Source organism: Brachyistius frenatus, unplaced genomic scaffold (genome assembly GCF_029030835.1).
Source record: "Brachyistius frenatus isolate BFR_SWC_R1_liver_20210118 unplaced genomic scaffold, ASM2903083v1 Contig_4, whole genome shotgun sequence".
Classification (NCBI taxonomy): domain Eukaryota; kingdom Metazoa; phylum Chordata; class Actinopteri; family Embiotocidae; genus Brachyistius; species Brachyistius frenatus.
Genome location: NW_027210603.1, coordinates 8967084 through 8985203, shown reverse-complemented (window position 1 = coordinate 8985203; position 18120 = coordinate 8967084). Strand labels below are relative to the sequence as shown.

The window sequence follows — 18120 nt, the reverse complement described above, 5'->3', positions numbered from 1 at the left end:
GACACTTTACTGGAGCTCCCCCCCCCCCCCCATTACTCTTTTGCATTGTTTGATGGACTAAAGTGCAGAGGAAAGAAAAAAGAACAACAACATAAAAAAAATTAAAAAAACCTTTAATGACTGAAGAAGAAACTGCTTTTTGTTCTATTATCCTTCTGTTGGTGATTAAGGTCTATAGGGAGATAATTACGCTTTAGTCTGGAGTTAATGAAACGAAAACTTCTCTTTTCTTGTGAAAAGGAAGGGCAGATCTTTTGTACTGCTATCTGCAGACATCTCCCACCCCTTGACAAGGCACACAGAGAATTGGTTTTGTTTTAAGGTTGCAGCCCCCTCCGCTGCCTGTCACTCTGTGGCTGATATGAGGGATCTGTGAATGAAGCCAGAGTCAGTGAGGTCTGTCTCTGCTGCACTGTTGCATCTGCCTGCCTGTGAACGTGTGCTGGAAAACATCAAAATGAGGACATCACAACAGGTCATCGGGGATATGAGCTGATTTGAATGAAAGGAAATCGGCAAAAAAAAAAAAAAGGGAAAAGAAAAATTCTTCATTCAAAGTATTATATGTGGTAGTGTGGTTAAAGCTTCCCACTTACAGCAACAAGCATGAGTTCGCCAGCAAATGAGCCCGCTTTGTTGAACATAAAAGGAATGCACAGATTTTAATTGAATCGCACGGCAACACGCGAGCCATATGTATCATCTGACTTGAGACGGCCCGTCTGAAAAACACGTGGAGGTGTCGACCACGTCGCTGTGTGGAATGCTGAAGCCGCGCGCCACAAGTGCTGGCCAGAGAGCACATATTAAGCTGTCCTTGTGGAAGTTCACATCTGTTGTGTGGAGGTTTATGTGCATGTGCGCGCGCGTGTGTGTGTGTGTGTGTGTGTGTGTGTGTGTGTGTGTGTTTGACTGTTTGACTGTGGGGCAGCACCCTTCCACCAGACCCCCCCCTCCCCCTCTCCCTCCTCCTGCCCCTCCAACAGCACTCTCACATTTCATCATGTGTTCTCCAGCACCGGGGTGCTCCGGCACAAGTTGGCCGCTCTGGATCCATCTGTTGTTATTATTTTCCACTGATAATTGGCTTGAACAATGGAATGCCTGTGTCCCCCTCGCCTTTGAAACCCTACACCCTGTTTATTTTCCAGAGGTCTCATTTCTGCTCTCCTTTCTCTCTGTCTTAACTCTCAATTTCTACCCTCTCTCCCCTCCTGTCAACTAGTGTCACTTCACTCCTGTCACCCCACCCCCTCCCTCCCTCCCTCTCTCTCTCTCCCCCGATCCATTTGAGGGGTTTTCACATGAAAATTACATCTTTGACTGGCCACATCAGTGTGTGTCACTCAGCATCTGACGCTTCTCTACATTTTCTGGAGGGGCTCAGTTTTCAGTCTGCCCTGTTTTGTGTGTTGGTTTTTTTTTTTGGGGGGGGGACTCTGACTGTAGTTTCTCTCAGATGTTTCCACTCACACCACACACTTCTGGATTTCTGTCCTAAAAGTACAAGAGACAGGTAGATGAACAGAATTAGAAGGAGGGAAATGGAGATTCTTTAGAAAGACAAAGGTTGGACGGTGGATGATGCTCTAATTCAGTTTTTCCACCAGGAGATGTAGACTAGAGGCATATGTAAGGATGAATTAAAGGATCACAAGGTGTACTTTTTTTTTTTTTTTTTTATCGAGGACATGATTTAATGAAAACCCACACCAAAAACTGACCTACTTGAATTAATTGAATTTTATATTTTAAATGGTAATTAGTGTTTTACCTTGTAATTAAGCAGTTTCAGGTTGAGGTCCTCATGCTGCGGTCACATTTGTGTTTAAATATTACTTAGTTTTGTTGCATTTTATCAACGACCTCACAACATAATAATATTTGTTTAAATGTAGTGCATTTTCCTTCAGTATCAAAACAGTCACACCAGAGTCAAATATCTTCTTCGTTGTGAAGTTGTGCATCCATCTGTCCCGGCTTTTTTTTTTTCTAAAACCTTCTGCTCTTCTCATTAAGGACATTTATTTTTTGAGGATTGAGGACATATTTACTTTTCCATTTAAAAAAAAAAAATTCTCCTCCCTATTGTTCCGCATAGTGTGACCGTGTTGATGTTCATTTGTTCTGCCTGCTCTTGTCTAATTAAAAGAGGCCAGGACAGGTAGGGCTCTCAGCAGGCATCTGCTCTGTGCCAGTTCTTCATTTGCTGAGTGTTTGTGTTTATGCAAACGGAGGCCTCTTCCTGCATATTTAATCTGGAGCAACACACCGGCTTTCGTTGTGTTTTGACCACATACCTCCAGTCCCTCTCAACACTGCAGTCTGGGCTCTCTCTCTTTTTCTCTCTCTCTCACACACACACACACACACACACACACACACACACACACACACACACACACACACACACACACACACACGCACACGCCAACACTTAACTACCACTCACTACTCCAACTACTCCATACCTGCTACGTTCGCTGGCAGCTTTCTCCTCTTCTTCAGAAGTGGATTTCAAACACTCAGTGCTTGGAGGGAATCTACATCGCTCCACTGTTTCATGAACATGATGAAAGTCTGTTTAACTGTTCATGGGTAAGTCTGTAAAGATTTCATTATCTTTACACACATTTTTCTCATTTTTTGTTCTCCTCTTCCACGCCTTTCATAGGATTATGGTGGACATGTGAGTTCGTGTGCATGCGGGTGTGTTTGTGGGTGTGTCCTGTAAGTGATTGAAAAAGTTTGCGCATAGCGTAGATTGCAATGGCTTTCACTGTTGGTCCCAATTCAGAGTTACTGCAAAATGTCCAGCATTTAGAAGAAATACCATGCGATGTAAGATTGTTAATAATCAATGATGTATCTGTTGGGGTTTTGGACATGTTTCACAGTTTTCTTACATTTTAAACAAAATGTTTGATCAGATAAAGAAAACATAATCAAAAACATAAATGCGAATTAAGGTAATTGTTTGTTGCAGCTGAAGTTATGTGACTGAACTTGTTTAAAAAAAAAAACCAATGCATACAGCATTGAAATGATGTTAAATGCAATGCTGATTCATTTTAACGCATATACTCATTATAGCATTATCATATTTCATTAAAGTCACGTACGTAAAACAATTGACTTATCTTAACACCAATTATCATCTTTTCCTCAGCCTAACCAGGTAGGATCGGTGCCTTAACTTTACCAAATTGTGACCATTTCCCAACATTAACCATTTATTTATTATTGTTACCATGACGACAAAGACCTGGCACACTTGGCGCAGGTACTCTCCAACCAGGATGTGTTGGTCCTCTAGAGGGGCCTGACAACACTCATACATTTGTGACTCATTGTTAATAGACTTGTTTGGTCGCGTCGGTATGAGGACATTGTCTAACCTCATTAATGGGGGAATGTGTTGCGTGTTCTCCTGGTTAAATATTAACAAATGATTGGAAAATGTTGTCCAGCAGTTTCCTTATACTTACATTGTCCGAATGTGGGTGTACATGGAGAGCTGTAGGTGTATGTGAGGGTGCTAGTTTACGCTGTGTGTGTGTGTGTGTGTGTGTAAGTTCATGTGCGCAATGTTCCTTTTTTTCAGCGCAGGGTTGGAGGTGAGAGTAAGTGTTAACCCCATGGTGATGCGCGAGGGTATTAGTTCCTCCGCTCACTCATCGCATCTTGTTCTTCCTTTGTCTTTGTCTGGGGAAATGGAATCTGCAGCTTATTGATATTAATAGCGCACATCTGTGGTTGGAGAGGAGCTGGGACCCTGGTGAGAGTGGAAACCTGATATGGCTGGGTAGAATTGACAGTCCTCTTTCTTGACAGGTTGGAAAGAGGTTTGTCATAAGGAAAAAAAAAAAGAGCATAATATTCACTGTGCGTCTGGCCTATGTGTGCTGTGCCGTATGTGCTGGATCGACGTTGAGCTTTCTGATTGAGCTGATCTAATGTCACGTGCTAAGTGTGAAACTTTTTTTTTTTTTTTTTTTTTATTACTTTGGATCCTGAGCTGATCTGACTGACCTCTCAGCCTGACAGAATAATTCACAAAGTGCAGCTTTCTGATGGCTTACTTCAAAGATCAATAGATTATAATGACCAAAGAGTGGCGTATATACTTAATAGTACAGTTTGTATTTAAGAAGCTCCTTAAAATGTTATAGAAAGGCCTGGCCTTGTTTGTTTTGGGGAAGGACTGAAATTCCACTTACTTGGTTGTAAGACAGCAAAGCTCTGTGTGTACGCTGTGTACTTTGCTCTTAGCTCAGCAAAACGTGAGGGCAAGTCCAAAGAATCTGGGGGATCAGACAGGCCTGACATTCACCAGACTGCACTGTTGCCTTTTAAGCTTAGTAAAAAAAAAAACAATTCTTGGGAAAAAAAAAAAAAAGATGCCAGAATAAGGGCTGGCTCGATTGAAGTTGGGTTTAATTGGTGGGTTTTGAGTCTGTTTGCGTGTCAGAAAGTGCTGTTGTTTACAGTCTGTGTGGGTGTTACAATATAACGCCAGGATCCTGCCAATCACATCAAAAAGAAAAAAACAACGCTTGTTTTTTTCCACTTCTTTAAATGCGGACTTTTTGTCTTTACGAGACTTAGCCATATTTTTCATTTAATCAAGTCCGTCTTAATAAAAGCCCAAAAGAAAAAAGGGAGAAAATGGTGTGCAGTCAGCCCTTTTAGCAGATCAGATCATACAGTGAGCAGCTGCGTTTGTCGACTGGTGAGTCATGCTTTAGATTTTCCTGTTTCGGAGCGCAGACAGTGACTTGGAAAATCTCCTGCACACACCCTAAAAACAAACACCAATGACCCTGCATATTGATATCACTGGCTCGACACAACTAAAGCTCTCCTACGCCCTCTTTTTATTTTTATTTACACAATGCTCTTAACACAGATCCACCAGCCTTGAGGAGTGTTGAACCAGTATCACAACTTTTAGTTTTTCTTTGTTTTATTCAAACACAGTGCCGGGTCCTGGCGTGATAAATAGATAGTGTAGATTTATTCAGATGCTGATACTAAGTGGTCCAAACATCCAGGATGGGCTGTAAAGAACCACGAGACAACTCTGGCAGCCTCCTATTGACAACCATTGAGTCGAGCATTAATTAATATGGTAATGATGTGTGAAGGTTCATTAACGAGCCGCCACAGAAGTAGCCACAGATACAGTATTAAGCGTGCTTGGAGTAATTAATGGAATAACTTTACTTAGTGGTAAATATTCATGGGCCCTCATCTTTTTGTCTGCACAGTGTGAAGAGAGAGGAGAGTCTGTCCATTAGAGGAGCTGAAGAGCTGTCCACTGTAAATGCAGGTCTTTTGTGGGGATTGTGTGCGTTTCAGTCGAGAGGTATTAATTCATATTTTGAACATGCAATCTTACAACAAAGCCAAAGGCGCTGATAACATACCTGGGACGAGAGAGCACATTGTGGAGCCGCGACCCCTTCACAAATAGGGAAGTCCACTTCACAGGTTTGTGGACAGAATAAAATGAGTCTTTGTCCGTGCTCAGATGTAACCACGGCAGTTCATTACCATAGCAAAAAAAAAAACCTTCTGATTGTCCATTTCCTCTGAAAATAGGGTGTTTGCATGTTTTTTTTTTTTCTTCCAACCACAACTACAATGAAGCCTGTGGTATTTGCATAGAGAATGGAAACATTTATTTGGATCATCTGATCCTCTAAAGGCAGTGGGCTAATGGTAATGCTATCTATTGCATACAAGAGTCTTGTACAGTAACTACTATGAGATATTTCTTTGTGAAAAGTCGGTTGTTGTCCTGTTTTGCACAGTACACCTACAACATCCCCTCAAGACTTCACGAGAAAACCTTGCAAAATGCTCCTTGTAGTTTCCTTTGTCTTTTGAAATTGTTGCATTTTGATTCATATTCGTAGCTTAGGCCTCTCACTGAGCATGCACATAACCCACCTAGGTGGGTAATTATCTCAACCAGGAGTTGTTCTATTCCCTAAAATCTCAATGTGGGAGTGTGTGATAGGTTCAGTTTTCCCAACCGGGCAAAGCAGCGTGTGCTTGTTTATCCTCACCCTACGATCTCTGCACCCCCACTGTTCTAAATGGCAACATTACAGCCTTGTGCTGTTTGAAATGGAGACAATTATCTGTTTAGGTATTACAAGATGGGCATTATATTACAAGGAGAAAAGGCGTACAGCTGCTATCAGGATCCCGTTGTTGCCTTTTCTCCCCAATACAAATGTTCTATCATTAAAATGATGGAACATTTATCTAAATGGATGTTATGCATTGGGTAAACTCATTTAGCTCCTGGGGCTCTTTCAGGTGATGGGAATTAATGATGTTTAGTAGTTTGAAACCGAAAATATCTGCCATTTGTCACCACTCGCCATTGATTTACGATTCCATTGATGATATGTTAATTGAAGTGTAATGAATCACAATAATAGGCTAGTTGTGTGGGAATGGTCCATTTTCGATGATTGTTCAGCCCTCAGTAGAGTTCAGAGCGGGCTGCATGTTGACTCGCGTTTTCAACAAGGGCATTTAACTCATAATTAATGCTGAAACTGGGCAAGTCGAGCCACTGTGTTTTTATCTATGCTCAGTCCGCTTCAGATATACTGTTGCAAAAATACCTGGCTACAGTTTTGACTGCCAAATGTAAACGGCAAAATAAAACAGTGGGAGAGGGAGTTTCAGCTTTTTTTTTTTTTTTATCCTTTCATATTTGGATATGCTTTAATGCTTTTATTCAAATTCACCTGCGATACTGCCCCACAGTCACTTCTCAGTTTACCATAAAAATAAGATTTTGTTTCCTTCCCTCCTTTTTTATTTATTTTTTATTTTTTTTATATATATATCTCTTTGCCTAGGTTGAGTGCTCAGTTAGGAAAGCTTTGTGTATGCAGATCAAGGCCACCCAGGGGAGTTGAGTCAGGGCCGAGCAGGTACACATGCAGTGTGTTCACCAGCAGGGGGGGCCAAGAAGGGGCATCTACTGTCAGTAATATGAAAAGTCTTGCAAATAAACCACTCGCACACAGACAAGCACCATTGTTCATTTGTTATCATGAGTGGGTGTAGTTGTCGTTAACGGGCAGAAGGAAATGCAAGGACGAAAGGTGCCCAGTGCCCTGCTCTGAGTTGACATGGTGGCTTTCATTTTCCCAGCAGCTGAGGGAGTTACACCGACTGGTACGGCTTCATACAAACAAAGGAAAGCAAACAGCTCAGGAATGTGGAGAATTGATTTCTTTCTTTCTGATTTCTCAGAACATATAAGTCTGTTTGTGCTTGTTATCAATTCCAATCACTAGCAACTGGTGGACTTGTTATTGGTAGCATCAAGTTTACACCTGTGTACTTTTTTTTTTTTTTTTTGTAAATTGCCTTGTGGGTGCTGAACATTCTGATCTGCAGTAGTAATTATTTCATAACTATAAATAATTCTCCATTTTGTGTCCGCAGGGCGAGGAGGCTGTTTCACCACCGCTGGAACTGAAGATTGCTTTAAATAAGCAAGTCCTTGTAGAAGGTAAACACACAATCATTCACCAGACTCCAGTCCATGTGTGTGTTTGTGTGTGTATGTGTGTATGAATGCTCTATTGAATCAGCTTAATAATTAACTGAATGCCGTGTGGTTGTCTTGTTTGTGCATTTGTGTGTGCACATTGGGCCAAGAGGGTGGGCAGGGGACTTGACGGGTGAAGCTGCCAAACTGAGACGAGCATGGTGAGTAGTAAAGGGACAGTTCACCTGGAGTTGAAAGTGGAGTGAGTTTGAAGTTAGGTGTATGAATTGCAGTTGTTAAAGTTGCACTGTGGGAGCGAGGACATGCCGAGAAGAAGTTGTCAACTCAAATACGGTAATGCTGTGTTTACCAAACAGGAGGGAGCCATTGCAGTACATACACTGTTGTTATGGTTGGCATCTCAGCCATTCTGGTTGATATCTTGGCTCCTCGCACCTAACTCCCTATCTAAGAAGGTTTGAGGCCCCTCTGGTTGCAAGGTTTTGGCTGGAGCGATCGGGTGAGGCATATAAAAGGACTTTCGGGAAGTGGTGTGTGTACGTGTGTGTGCGCGTTTGTGTGCGTTTGTGTGTGTGTGTGTGTGTGTGTGTGTGTGTGTGTGTGTGTGTGTGTGTGTGTGTGTGTGTGTGTTTGAAGGAGGGTGTTAACACTTGAGGATCTCAGGGCTTCAGAGGAGGAGTGTGTCTGCTTTCTGTCTCATACAACTTTAACCTCACATCATATCTTTATCTTATCCTCTTTTGTCTATCTTTTTATCATTTCTTCTCGTCTCTCACTCACTCGCTGCCTCCAGACACGTTGTGACTCATAGGACATGTGGAACTGTACATTTGAGCAGTGCTCTTGCAAACTGTCTTGAGTTTTAAAGGTCCCATATTTTGCATTTCATCTTGTTTTTTTACAGCCTTGATATCCATGAAAGGATATTTGTGTGGTTTTAAATACCCAAAAAAACAAAAACACCAAGCTTTTCTCTGGAGCTCTGCCAAGTACAGGCTGTTTTGTGTGTGTCTTTGAGGCACATTGATATCAGTGGCCCGCTCTTCTGATTGGCTGCCTCTTCTGAGTGATGGACGCCCAGGCCAACCAGAGGTTTTCTTCGGTCTTGTAGCTTGCTAACTTTGTGAGGAAATGGGCTCTGTGTTTTCTTCCTAATAAAAAGACATTGTACTGTGCTGAGGGTGGATATATGATATGAGCCCGAGATTATGACATAACAAATTTACGGAAATCCAAACAGCACGGTTGCGGAATATGGGCGAGAGCATTTCTCCATTGACTAAGCAGAAGGACACTTTCACAGTATTTATGCAGCACATAGACCTGCTTTATAATCAAAAAAGAAATGGAAATCTAAATCAATACAATACGGGACCTTTAAGTAAAATCAATTACCGACATATGACTTAGCTGCTGCTTCTCTATAGATTTTGGGAACAAAACGCAAAAGAAGTTGTATCATCTTCACAGTTCAATTAGTTCTATTTCTCTTCATTGTAAGAGGAGGCCCTCATCACCACAGTGTGTTAAACAGCCTCTAGTCCTCTTTTATTGTATTCAGGCGGTCACCCCTACATTTAGAAAATTCAGCTGTGGAGAAAATGGAAGTGGAGGATTCGTGTTACTGCAGTTTATCTGGAGTGCATTCTCCACATACTCATGCCCACTTTAACAGGCCCCTCAGCTGCTCACTCCAGATGTAAGATCAGCCCTGAAATCTTCCAAATGGTTGTGTAATTAATGTTAATGTGGTGAAATCAGCTTAATTATTGACACACGTTTCCAATGTGATTTTGATTGCATCTCTAATGCAGAAATCCCCATGGCAGCTTATGGGATTAATATGTCTTGGTGTTTAAAGCTCTTTTAAACTCCAATAGAGTCAAGTAGGGCGAGCGTGTGTAAAAAGCATGTACAGTATGTTGCTCATTTTTCTCTGCATGTGGACCAACCATGCTGTTAAACATATTATAAATTTGAATATAGGAATTTGATTTAGATATGTGGAATGTCTATCCTTTTTGTTATATTTGATGTGAGCTGTGTGTAGACTTTAGTTTTTTACCAATCCATTTGAAGCTGATGACATCTAGGTTTCCCACCAAAAAAAAAAAAAAAAAAAGAACAAAAAAAGAGGATCCTCAGATGCCCAAAACATTTTCTATCATTTTCAGGGCTTCAAAACACCACAGTCTCATGATGGACTTCATCTGAATTTCATGACTCCATGTAAGGGAAATAAGAAGACATTGTGAAAACATGCAGTTTCTTGCAATTCTCCCCTTTCTGGAAATCCTTCGTTTTTTTTATTGCTTTCGTTTTAGCTGTTGGAGTTTCTTTGTTTAATCTACTTTTTATGGAAGTCTTTGAGAATAAACAAGTGGATTCATGAGTTGGACCCACAGAGAGGTTGTGTTCAGATTTATGCTAGGATGAAAATAGGGCCTCTGTAATGGTTCCCTTGACTGCATTTATTGCTTACTTTAAAAAAGTAATTTCTTTATATCAGCATCAAGCTGAAAATTGCCATGTATTAGTATTAGGCTTGGTAAGCTTCTAATTCTGTGGCATTTACAGCCGGCTGTGTTTCCATGCATTTATAACACTTTGATTCTTAAGAGCTCCTTTAATCGCTTATGCCTAGCTTGGAACATAATAAACAACTCGCTGTAGCGAAAGTGCCACATGGGGGAGATTTCTAGCAAGAAAGTTAAACGCCTCTGTCACTGGCAGTTTTGTTGCTCTGTTTTTCATGCACTGTAAGTACCGTAATCTAGTCTCTGAGCTTATCGGCTGTAGTTAAAAACAGTGACAGGCAGAATAGATGCAAGGCAGCGTGAAAATGAAAAATTATCGTCCCTACAAAGACGTCAATAGAGACCAAGGCAGAGACATAAGCAAGCAACGTGTGTTTCTGCCTTTTCCTGTTGATTGAGATCGCAGGATGTGTCGAAGCCTTCTAAATACCCTCACCTGGCTGCCGTCTGCTCTCCCTATCTGATGCTCTGCTCCCATGAATGCATCATCTGCTATCAGAACACACTCTGGCAGATTGCCCGCCTCTGTATTGTCTGACTAAACAGGTTAAATGCCTGCCTTATGCTCAATACAGCATGTTGCACAACATTCTTATATCCTCTATGCATCTCTTGCACCTTTCATGTGAATTATCTTCTGTTGTGAAGTAGATCAAATTGCACTGATAGTGTTATCCCAGATGTGCAATCTTGAAGCTCCTTAAAATATCTTTTTGGGTGAAAACACATTTGACAAGTTTCAATCTATTTTTCTATCAGCGTCGAACAGATATGTCTTCTCTGGGTCTGAAACATATTGACGGATGCAGACACTACGGTCTGCCTCAGAGAGTGGGGAGCTTTGATAATGTCAGCCGGCTACCAGGTGCAGATGGCTAACGTGTGACAGGGTCTTCGTGTGAGATTGACTGAGGCGACAAAAGTAAGCAAATTCCGTCTGCAGATGAGTTGTCTTACAGCGAGATGAAAAGAAAATCACAAACGTGAGAGAAAAAAAGTGCCAAAGCTCTCTTTTTTTCCAGCTTTAGACTTGTGTCTCACCTTCAGAAAAGATGAAATAGAACTAATAAACGGGATTGATTTGTTGTCTTCTGAGAAAAGGGGCTACACTGAGTTTTCTTGTGTTAACCAGGGGAAGCATCTGTCAGACTGCCTCCACAGGAAAACAATACACTGCACTGAAACTGATGGAATATCAGGCATAACTTAACATATGCACATCTGTACCTAAAGACAAAATTGGACACTTTAGGATGCAGTCAAAGGATTCGTCTTTGCTTCTTCTATGACTATTGGAAGTCTGTGACTATGTTAGGAAATTCAAAAAAAGTTCCTACGAGCCACAGTGATTCTTATTTGGATAGTTTTGACTTTGTTGCACTCACTTCATGTCATGGTAAATATCACTCTGGCAGTCCTTCGCTTATTCCGTTTATTTTAGAAAACAAATCCCTTTTAGGGATAAAGCACCTGGTGGGGGCTACTTAATGGAATGGCTTCAGCCCTTCGCAAATAAACAGCTTGCATTTTTGGTGTGAGATTAGGAATGAGGCTGAGAGGGAACGAGAGCTGGAGAGAGGTGGGTAAAAACCAAACAAAGAAAGTCAAGATGTGGAGAGGACAGAAGTGGAGGAGTTGCACGTCTGCCTTCTTCAGTTGACTGGATGTGTCGTCTGGCTAGAGGCATGATGGTGAACACTGGCACTTTGTGAGCTTTGCACCTCGGTAAGACTTTCCTTTTTCAGCTTCATACTGAGGTAAAGATCTTTTTTTGAGTATCTGACCGGTGAGTCAGCAGTAGTTATTCTAAAGGGCTGGAAAATATCAGAGTCTTTGTCTTCCACACACGCACGCACGCACGCACGCACGCACACACACACACACACAAACATGCGGTTATGCCTTTTCTTAACCTGGAAAAGATAGCGTGGTAGCCAGAGCCAAATAAAAGGGAGTAAACTGGGAGGAGAACAAGTAACCAATGAGAAATAAAGCAGAATGAAGGCTACATTTCTTTTAAATAGCTCAAAATGCTGTTGAAATGAATGAGACATGGAGCCTTTCAACTGATATCAAACGTGCTCGCAACCCTGCTCTGATTTACCTCATTTATGAGAATTCTAAAATAATACTGAGTCAGGACAAAAGATGCAGCTTAAATTGAGCTTTTTGAAGCTACATTCACGGCAAGTAGATAGATCTGGAATTCTATATGATGAAGGAGTCATCCACGCTGGCATCAAACTCTACCTCAGTACTGATACAAACTGAAACGTGGCTGTGGATTGCTGCTAAAATAAGTAAGAGAGAGTCCGTCTTAATGACGGACTCATTTTCCAGTGTAAATGTTTGGTCTCGCAAGAAAGTGGCACAGCAAAAGTCATGGCTATGCAGATTCCAGCGACGTGTGGCAACATGGATGCAACTCTTAGGGGTTGTTAGCAAACTAGTAAACTGCTGTGGAAGCACACTAGCCAGGTGGGATAATGTTAAGCAGCTGTTTTTTTTTTTTTTTTTTTCTTTTCTGGCCCTTGTACTCGCTCCCTGAATGTTTCATTTCAGTTAGTAGTCATTCAAGGTGGAGTATGTTTTGTCAAGCTAGCCAGCTAGTTTGAATGGTTGCTACCTTTACACTGTTTGGTGAAAAGGCATGTCTGTACCATGTCTCTTGTGTGGAGCAGATTATACTCTGAGGACGGTTGAGTGAAATTAATAGTGCAACACAGCTAATCGGCTGTGATTTTGTCCTGTGTTGTAGACCCTCCTATTCTTGGTTCTGATCACCGGTGCAAATTTGCACGTCAAAGTGCACCAAATTTGAACTTTGTGGGGACATTTGGGCATTTGCTTGCCTCCTTACGTCGTCCGTCCACTGCCTTTTCAATTTAATAAGTTAGGGTTTTGTGGGAAAAGCTTTATAATGGTGACATACAGCATCACGGTGTTGCTGACATAAATATGAAATGATACCAATGCACCATCCTCCTCTCCACATTACTTTTATTGTGTTTCAGTGAAGCCAGTTCTGATATTTAGAAGTTGTTTGTGTTTGTGGAGCGAAGGCCAGAGTGAAGAGGAAAATGCATTCTCAAACTTAGCCGCCATTGTGTGAACATGGCCTGAGAGGGACTGAAAAACTGAAAGGCTATTTCAAACAAAATGTGGGTTTATTTATGTAATCAAATGAAAAAGGTGGAGGCATTTTTTAAACTGATATTTATTTACAATTTTTCTTTCTTTTTTTTTTGTTGCTCTGGTTTTAGCCTTGGCTCCTGCTTTGTTTTCATAAACAAAGTCTCTCTGACTGACTAGAAAAAACACAGCGCTGCTCGGTGCACTGAAAACAGGAATGACAAACACCATTAGCTGAAAAATTTCCATCTCATTGCAACTATGTTATTGTTTACTTTACCATACACGTCCTAATATGGTTACCTCCCTGTCAAAGGCGGCCAGAGCAGAGCCGAGGGGCCCTCGCAGGGAGACGCTTTCAGCTGCCACTTAGACAATAAGAAACAAATGTCACAGCTCGGCAAAATAGGCCAGTTTTCACAGTCTTACAGTACTCGGCCTTCCATGCTGCTTGGCTCAGGCTCCTGTGATATTTATCTACTCTCCAGCGTGAGATGCCCTCACAATGTACCCCCACCTCTCTGCTTCTCTGTCCCCTCTCCTCTTGTCTTCCCTCCGTCTTTCTTTATTTGTCTGCATCTCCCCATCGATCTCTGTCCCTGTCCTGGTGTTAGCTATATGTGGGTTGACTGATGGGCCTCTGTTTGCTGTGTTAAGTTATTTATCGTGGGGGGGGTGGGGTGTTCGGAGGGGCTGCTGCCCTCCTCCCCGTGGCCGTGCACAGGCCAGTTCAGCAGCAGATCGCGCCCCCGGCCCGAGGCCGACGCTGCGTTTGAACCGGAAAAATCTTGGGCGATTCCGACAGGCCCCTTTGTGATGCTTGGATTCAATCACAACCGTGCAGAGTCAAAAACTCTTGAATACCGCAGAGGAAATGTTCTGAAGTTTACCAAAGTGTATCCATTGTTGTTTAAAATACCAGTCCGTCAGGTTGTATTGTGGACAAAAATCTAGTAAAATGTCATCACAATCCAAAAAATAGACATTTAATCAAATTGCTAATCATCTGAGAGAATTCTCCATTGGATTGTCAGTATATAGGCTCTTAGCTATTAGGGTCAGGTAACCTCACCACAGGTTAGTCTGGCAGTAGTTGGAAATAGGGCTCTTTTAGATGCATGGGCTTGCTTTTCCCCAGTTGGTGGAGGATGATGGCAGCCTCACCTCAATCCTAAAATCCTCACGTTTATGATATTTGCCCAGTATTATCTGCGCCTGTGGATGAATGGGAGGACAGAGCATGAGGAATGTAGAAGGTCAGACTGCATGATTTACACAGTACAGAGCCATAGAATCCTTGGGAAAATACTTGGGCTGGGATCAAAGAGACGTCATGTGATATGTTCTTAACACTGACCTTTAAAGTCGTACATTTTACTGCTCCTCTTTGGCAAAGGATGCACTAAATACAAAACATTGTATCATTCTAAAAACAATTATTTTTAGTAATTTGTGCCTTTGTAAAAATACTGCTTCTTGAAATGGTGTAGGGTACAAAATCATGCAGTTATGCATATTTAAAATATATATATATATAGATATATATAGATATGAATGATTTCTTTTAGATACTACCAAATCAGTCCTTCATTATTAAAGTCACTTACTCAAAGCTTTGACCTCAAAACGGCAGCATTTAAACTTTACAATCAAACCACTGTGTTGTTCTGAATATATGGAAAACATTTGTCATGCATTCTTTTCGATCTGATTGGTAACATGACGAAATACAGAAAGTGACTCACAGCGACTTTAAAACGTTGTGAAGTGTACACACTGAAGAAGCTGCAAAGAACTGACTGGATAATTAGCAGTTTTTACCTACTACTGATTGCAATGTTGTTGTTTTTTTACATTTAGTTTTAACCAAGGTTCAAGAACATTCCATTATTTCATCAGTATTTGTTCAGGCCTAACAATAATTTCCACTCCATTGCAGTTGTATTTTGTTGATAAGCTAATGGCGCTGACCTTTTTTTTTTTTTTCCTGTCTGAGGGAAAAGACTCTACCCTCTTTGATGTTAATGAACTTTGTGAAAGGGTTGTTTACTGGCTTCAAGGTCAGTTTCTGAGAAAGGCAGCAGGTTTTTCTTGTAAACATATTTACAGCCAGAGATGTGTAAACATTGTGAATGTATACAGGTGCAGCAGAGGCCACACTGGCATATTTTCCTTCTTTCTTTTTTTTTTTTTTTTCCTTGTTTTTTTTCCTGACCTTTCCCCTGTGACACACACATGGAATGGAGGCTGTTGTGCGCATATGTGTTTATTTCTGGAGGCACTTTAAAGTAATATGTGCACCAACAAAAAGCAAAAAAATAAAGTACTCTTAGAAAGTGCAATGATGTGCTTACTCACTATATGAAGCTGCTAGGGGAGAGGAGGAGAGGAGCGGCAGATAGCAAGGCAAATGCAGGACGAGTCGGGGTATTAAATATGAATTAATGGAATGTTGCTCAGGCACATCTCTGGGTGTAGTGTAGTGTTGAAAAATAAAATTTATGTTGCCAGCTACTGGCCGTGAAGGTGCATTTGGACTTAGTATCCTTTAATTAGAAGTGAGATATTAGCATTTCATAGGGCTTTATGCTGGGTGAGGGGATCGGCTGGCCACCGCGCCTTCATTAGCCAGCTTCTCTGTGTAATGAGTGCCGTCATTAGCTGATGGAGTGGATTTGCCCCAGCTACACCTTGAAAGGCACATCCTCTACATACTTGCGAGGAATAAGGGCTTTTAATGGATTTCTTAATGAATAAAATAAGATCCCACTTCTTTCAAATTTGACGTGTGCATTTCTGATAATGTACAGCACGAGCCCTTTTCTGTTGCATTATCAGCGAAGGAAGAAGAGAAATCCTCTCGGAATAATAGTGGAAAAGTAGGAAAACAACGGTGTGTAGTGGTGTATCGGAATTTTTTAAAAGTTCAAGTTGATCTTCATTAATATGCGCATGAAATAAGGCGTGTGTGTGTGTGTGACTTCTGTCAGGAGTCTGAGGAAGTGCTGTCTGAGCTGTAGTGCCAGATGTTAAAACTCACCGTGTTTATCAGGGAAAGAAAATGGCAGGACAGCTATTGGATGAACCTGACTGCAATTTCTATGTGCAGTTGTGCCAGAGTGTGTTCACATGCAACAACAGTCAAAAGACAGTCAGAGCAGAGGTGTTTTTTTGTGATATGGAAGTCTCCCTTAAGCCTTTGGCTGCGGCTCCATTCTCAGAATCAGCCGTGAAGTGATTAGTATTTTATTGATGAGCTCCTGAAGTGGCAAGTGTGGGAAATTGGATCTTTGATCTCCTGGAGTTTGAGAAATATATCCTGAGTGTGTGGAGCTCTCCAGGTAAAAAAAAAAAACACCCCCCATCTTACCAACAGATACACACACGCACACACATCCACACATATACATTCAACACAGACAGACAGACATGTCATTTGGGAGGGATATTCCTCCCCTTTTCCAAAACACATATTTGTTTTGGATGTTTTCACTGAGAGTCTACACGGTGATTACAGATGTTCATTAGCAAAATTGGGTATTTGTTTTAAACTTTAACCAATCACTTTGATATGCTAATTACAGTGTAATTTAATTTGAGCCCTGTAATGATGATGCTGTTATTATGGACATAAATGATGCAGTTAAGCTGAGAGTAATCTCATTTGCATACTGTACATGCCAGTAAATTAAGCCCTTTCCTGCGTTGCTTCAGCTTTAATTTTCCACTCCTTTTCACACAGCATCCCTCAGCCCCTGTGCCTAATAGCAAGCCAGCCTGTTTGATGTGGAGAGCCGCTTCCTCACACTAAATCTAGTCACAATATGTAATGCATAAAGGCTCTCATTATAACTCTAAGTGCCCTTTTAAGAAGTTGGTATTAATAAGCAGGCGAGCTTTTCGCGCTTTGTAGTGATACACAAAAACAGTTTTGTGCCTCGCCATAATCATCCTCAGCATTCCTTAATCTCCATCTGAGAAATAAAAACTACCATGGTTGTAATAATGATGTACAGCCCCTAATCAGATTGTATAGGTCTCTCTCTATGTGTCTGTCAGATATTATCTTCAAAGAGGTGATTGTATTTTGATATTCCTGCACTGAAAAAAAAAAAAAAAAAAAAACATGAAGGGGGTTTGGTCATCAGGTTTTTCTTGTCACAAAAAGCTAATTGAAAAATCTTTGCTTCATTGTATGTTTACTGAAAATAATTTGGCCCCTCTTTGTATACATATTTTTTGATGTCTGTATGAAAGAGGCATATTTCAGACAGAGGGACACGGCTGGCCTCGATAAAAGCTCCCCTGTCTTCATTAGAGAAGCGACACCTCATGGTGTCTGATTGTCTGATGTTTGCAGTGAAAAGGTAAACATGTTTGTCACACAGGGGTGTATTTATGCTGATCAAACATGTGAGACAGGCCACGCTGAATGTTAAGGACTTTGGGCTCACCGGCTCTCTGAACGTACAGCCTCACAATGGGCTGAACTTTCCTTTAAATCCCCCGCGTGCGAACAGAGTCCGACTCCCCTGAGCGTTTTGAAGGCGGGTGCTGAGGGTGGTTTATGGACTTTAACACCGACAATACAATTGCCCTTCACCGAGAATGCTCCTCCATTTTGTACCATAAAGAATATTATTTTTCTGCCAGCCAATTTTCTCTGTTAGTCTCTAATTGGCTACATAAATCTCGGCCGTTGAGGGTGAGAAATGTTGCGGTGTCACACAGTGTAATCTTCACCCTTATTTACCAATTCATTAAGATTCATTGATGCAGGATCGGTGAGAGGAAATGACAACATAAATCAGGCCTCCAACATAATGACCCTAATCAGTTGGGAATTGCAGAAAATGTCATGATGAACTATGTCCTTGTATTAGTGCCACTGTACATTGTCATTGT

At 41.3% G+C, this 18120-nt stretch overlaps 1 protein-coding gene across 2 annotated transcripts in view; it reads left to right on the top strand.

Annotated features, from left to right (window-relative positions):
• foxp1b (forkhead box P1b) overlaps positions 1–18120 on the top strand; it is a 156534-nt gene that overhangs the window by 46409 nt on the left and 92005 nt on the right. For both annotated transcript variants that reach the window (XM_069714524.1, XM_069714533.1), the window contains exon 5: positions 7480–7546. The gene's annotated coding sequence lies outside the window, so the exon portion shown is untranslated. The remainder of the gene's footprint in view (positions 1–7479; positions 7547–18120) is intronic.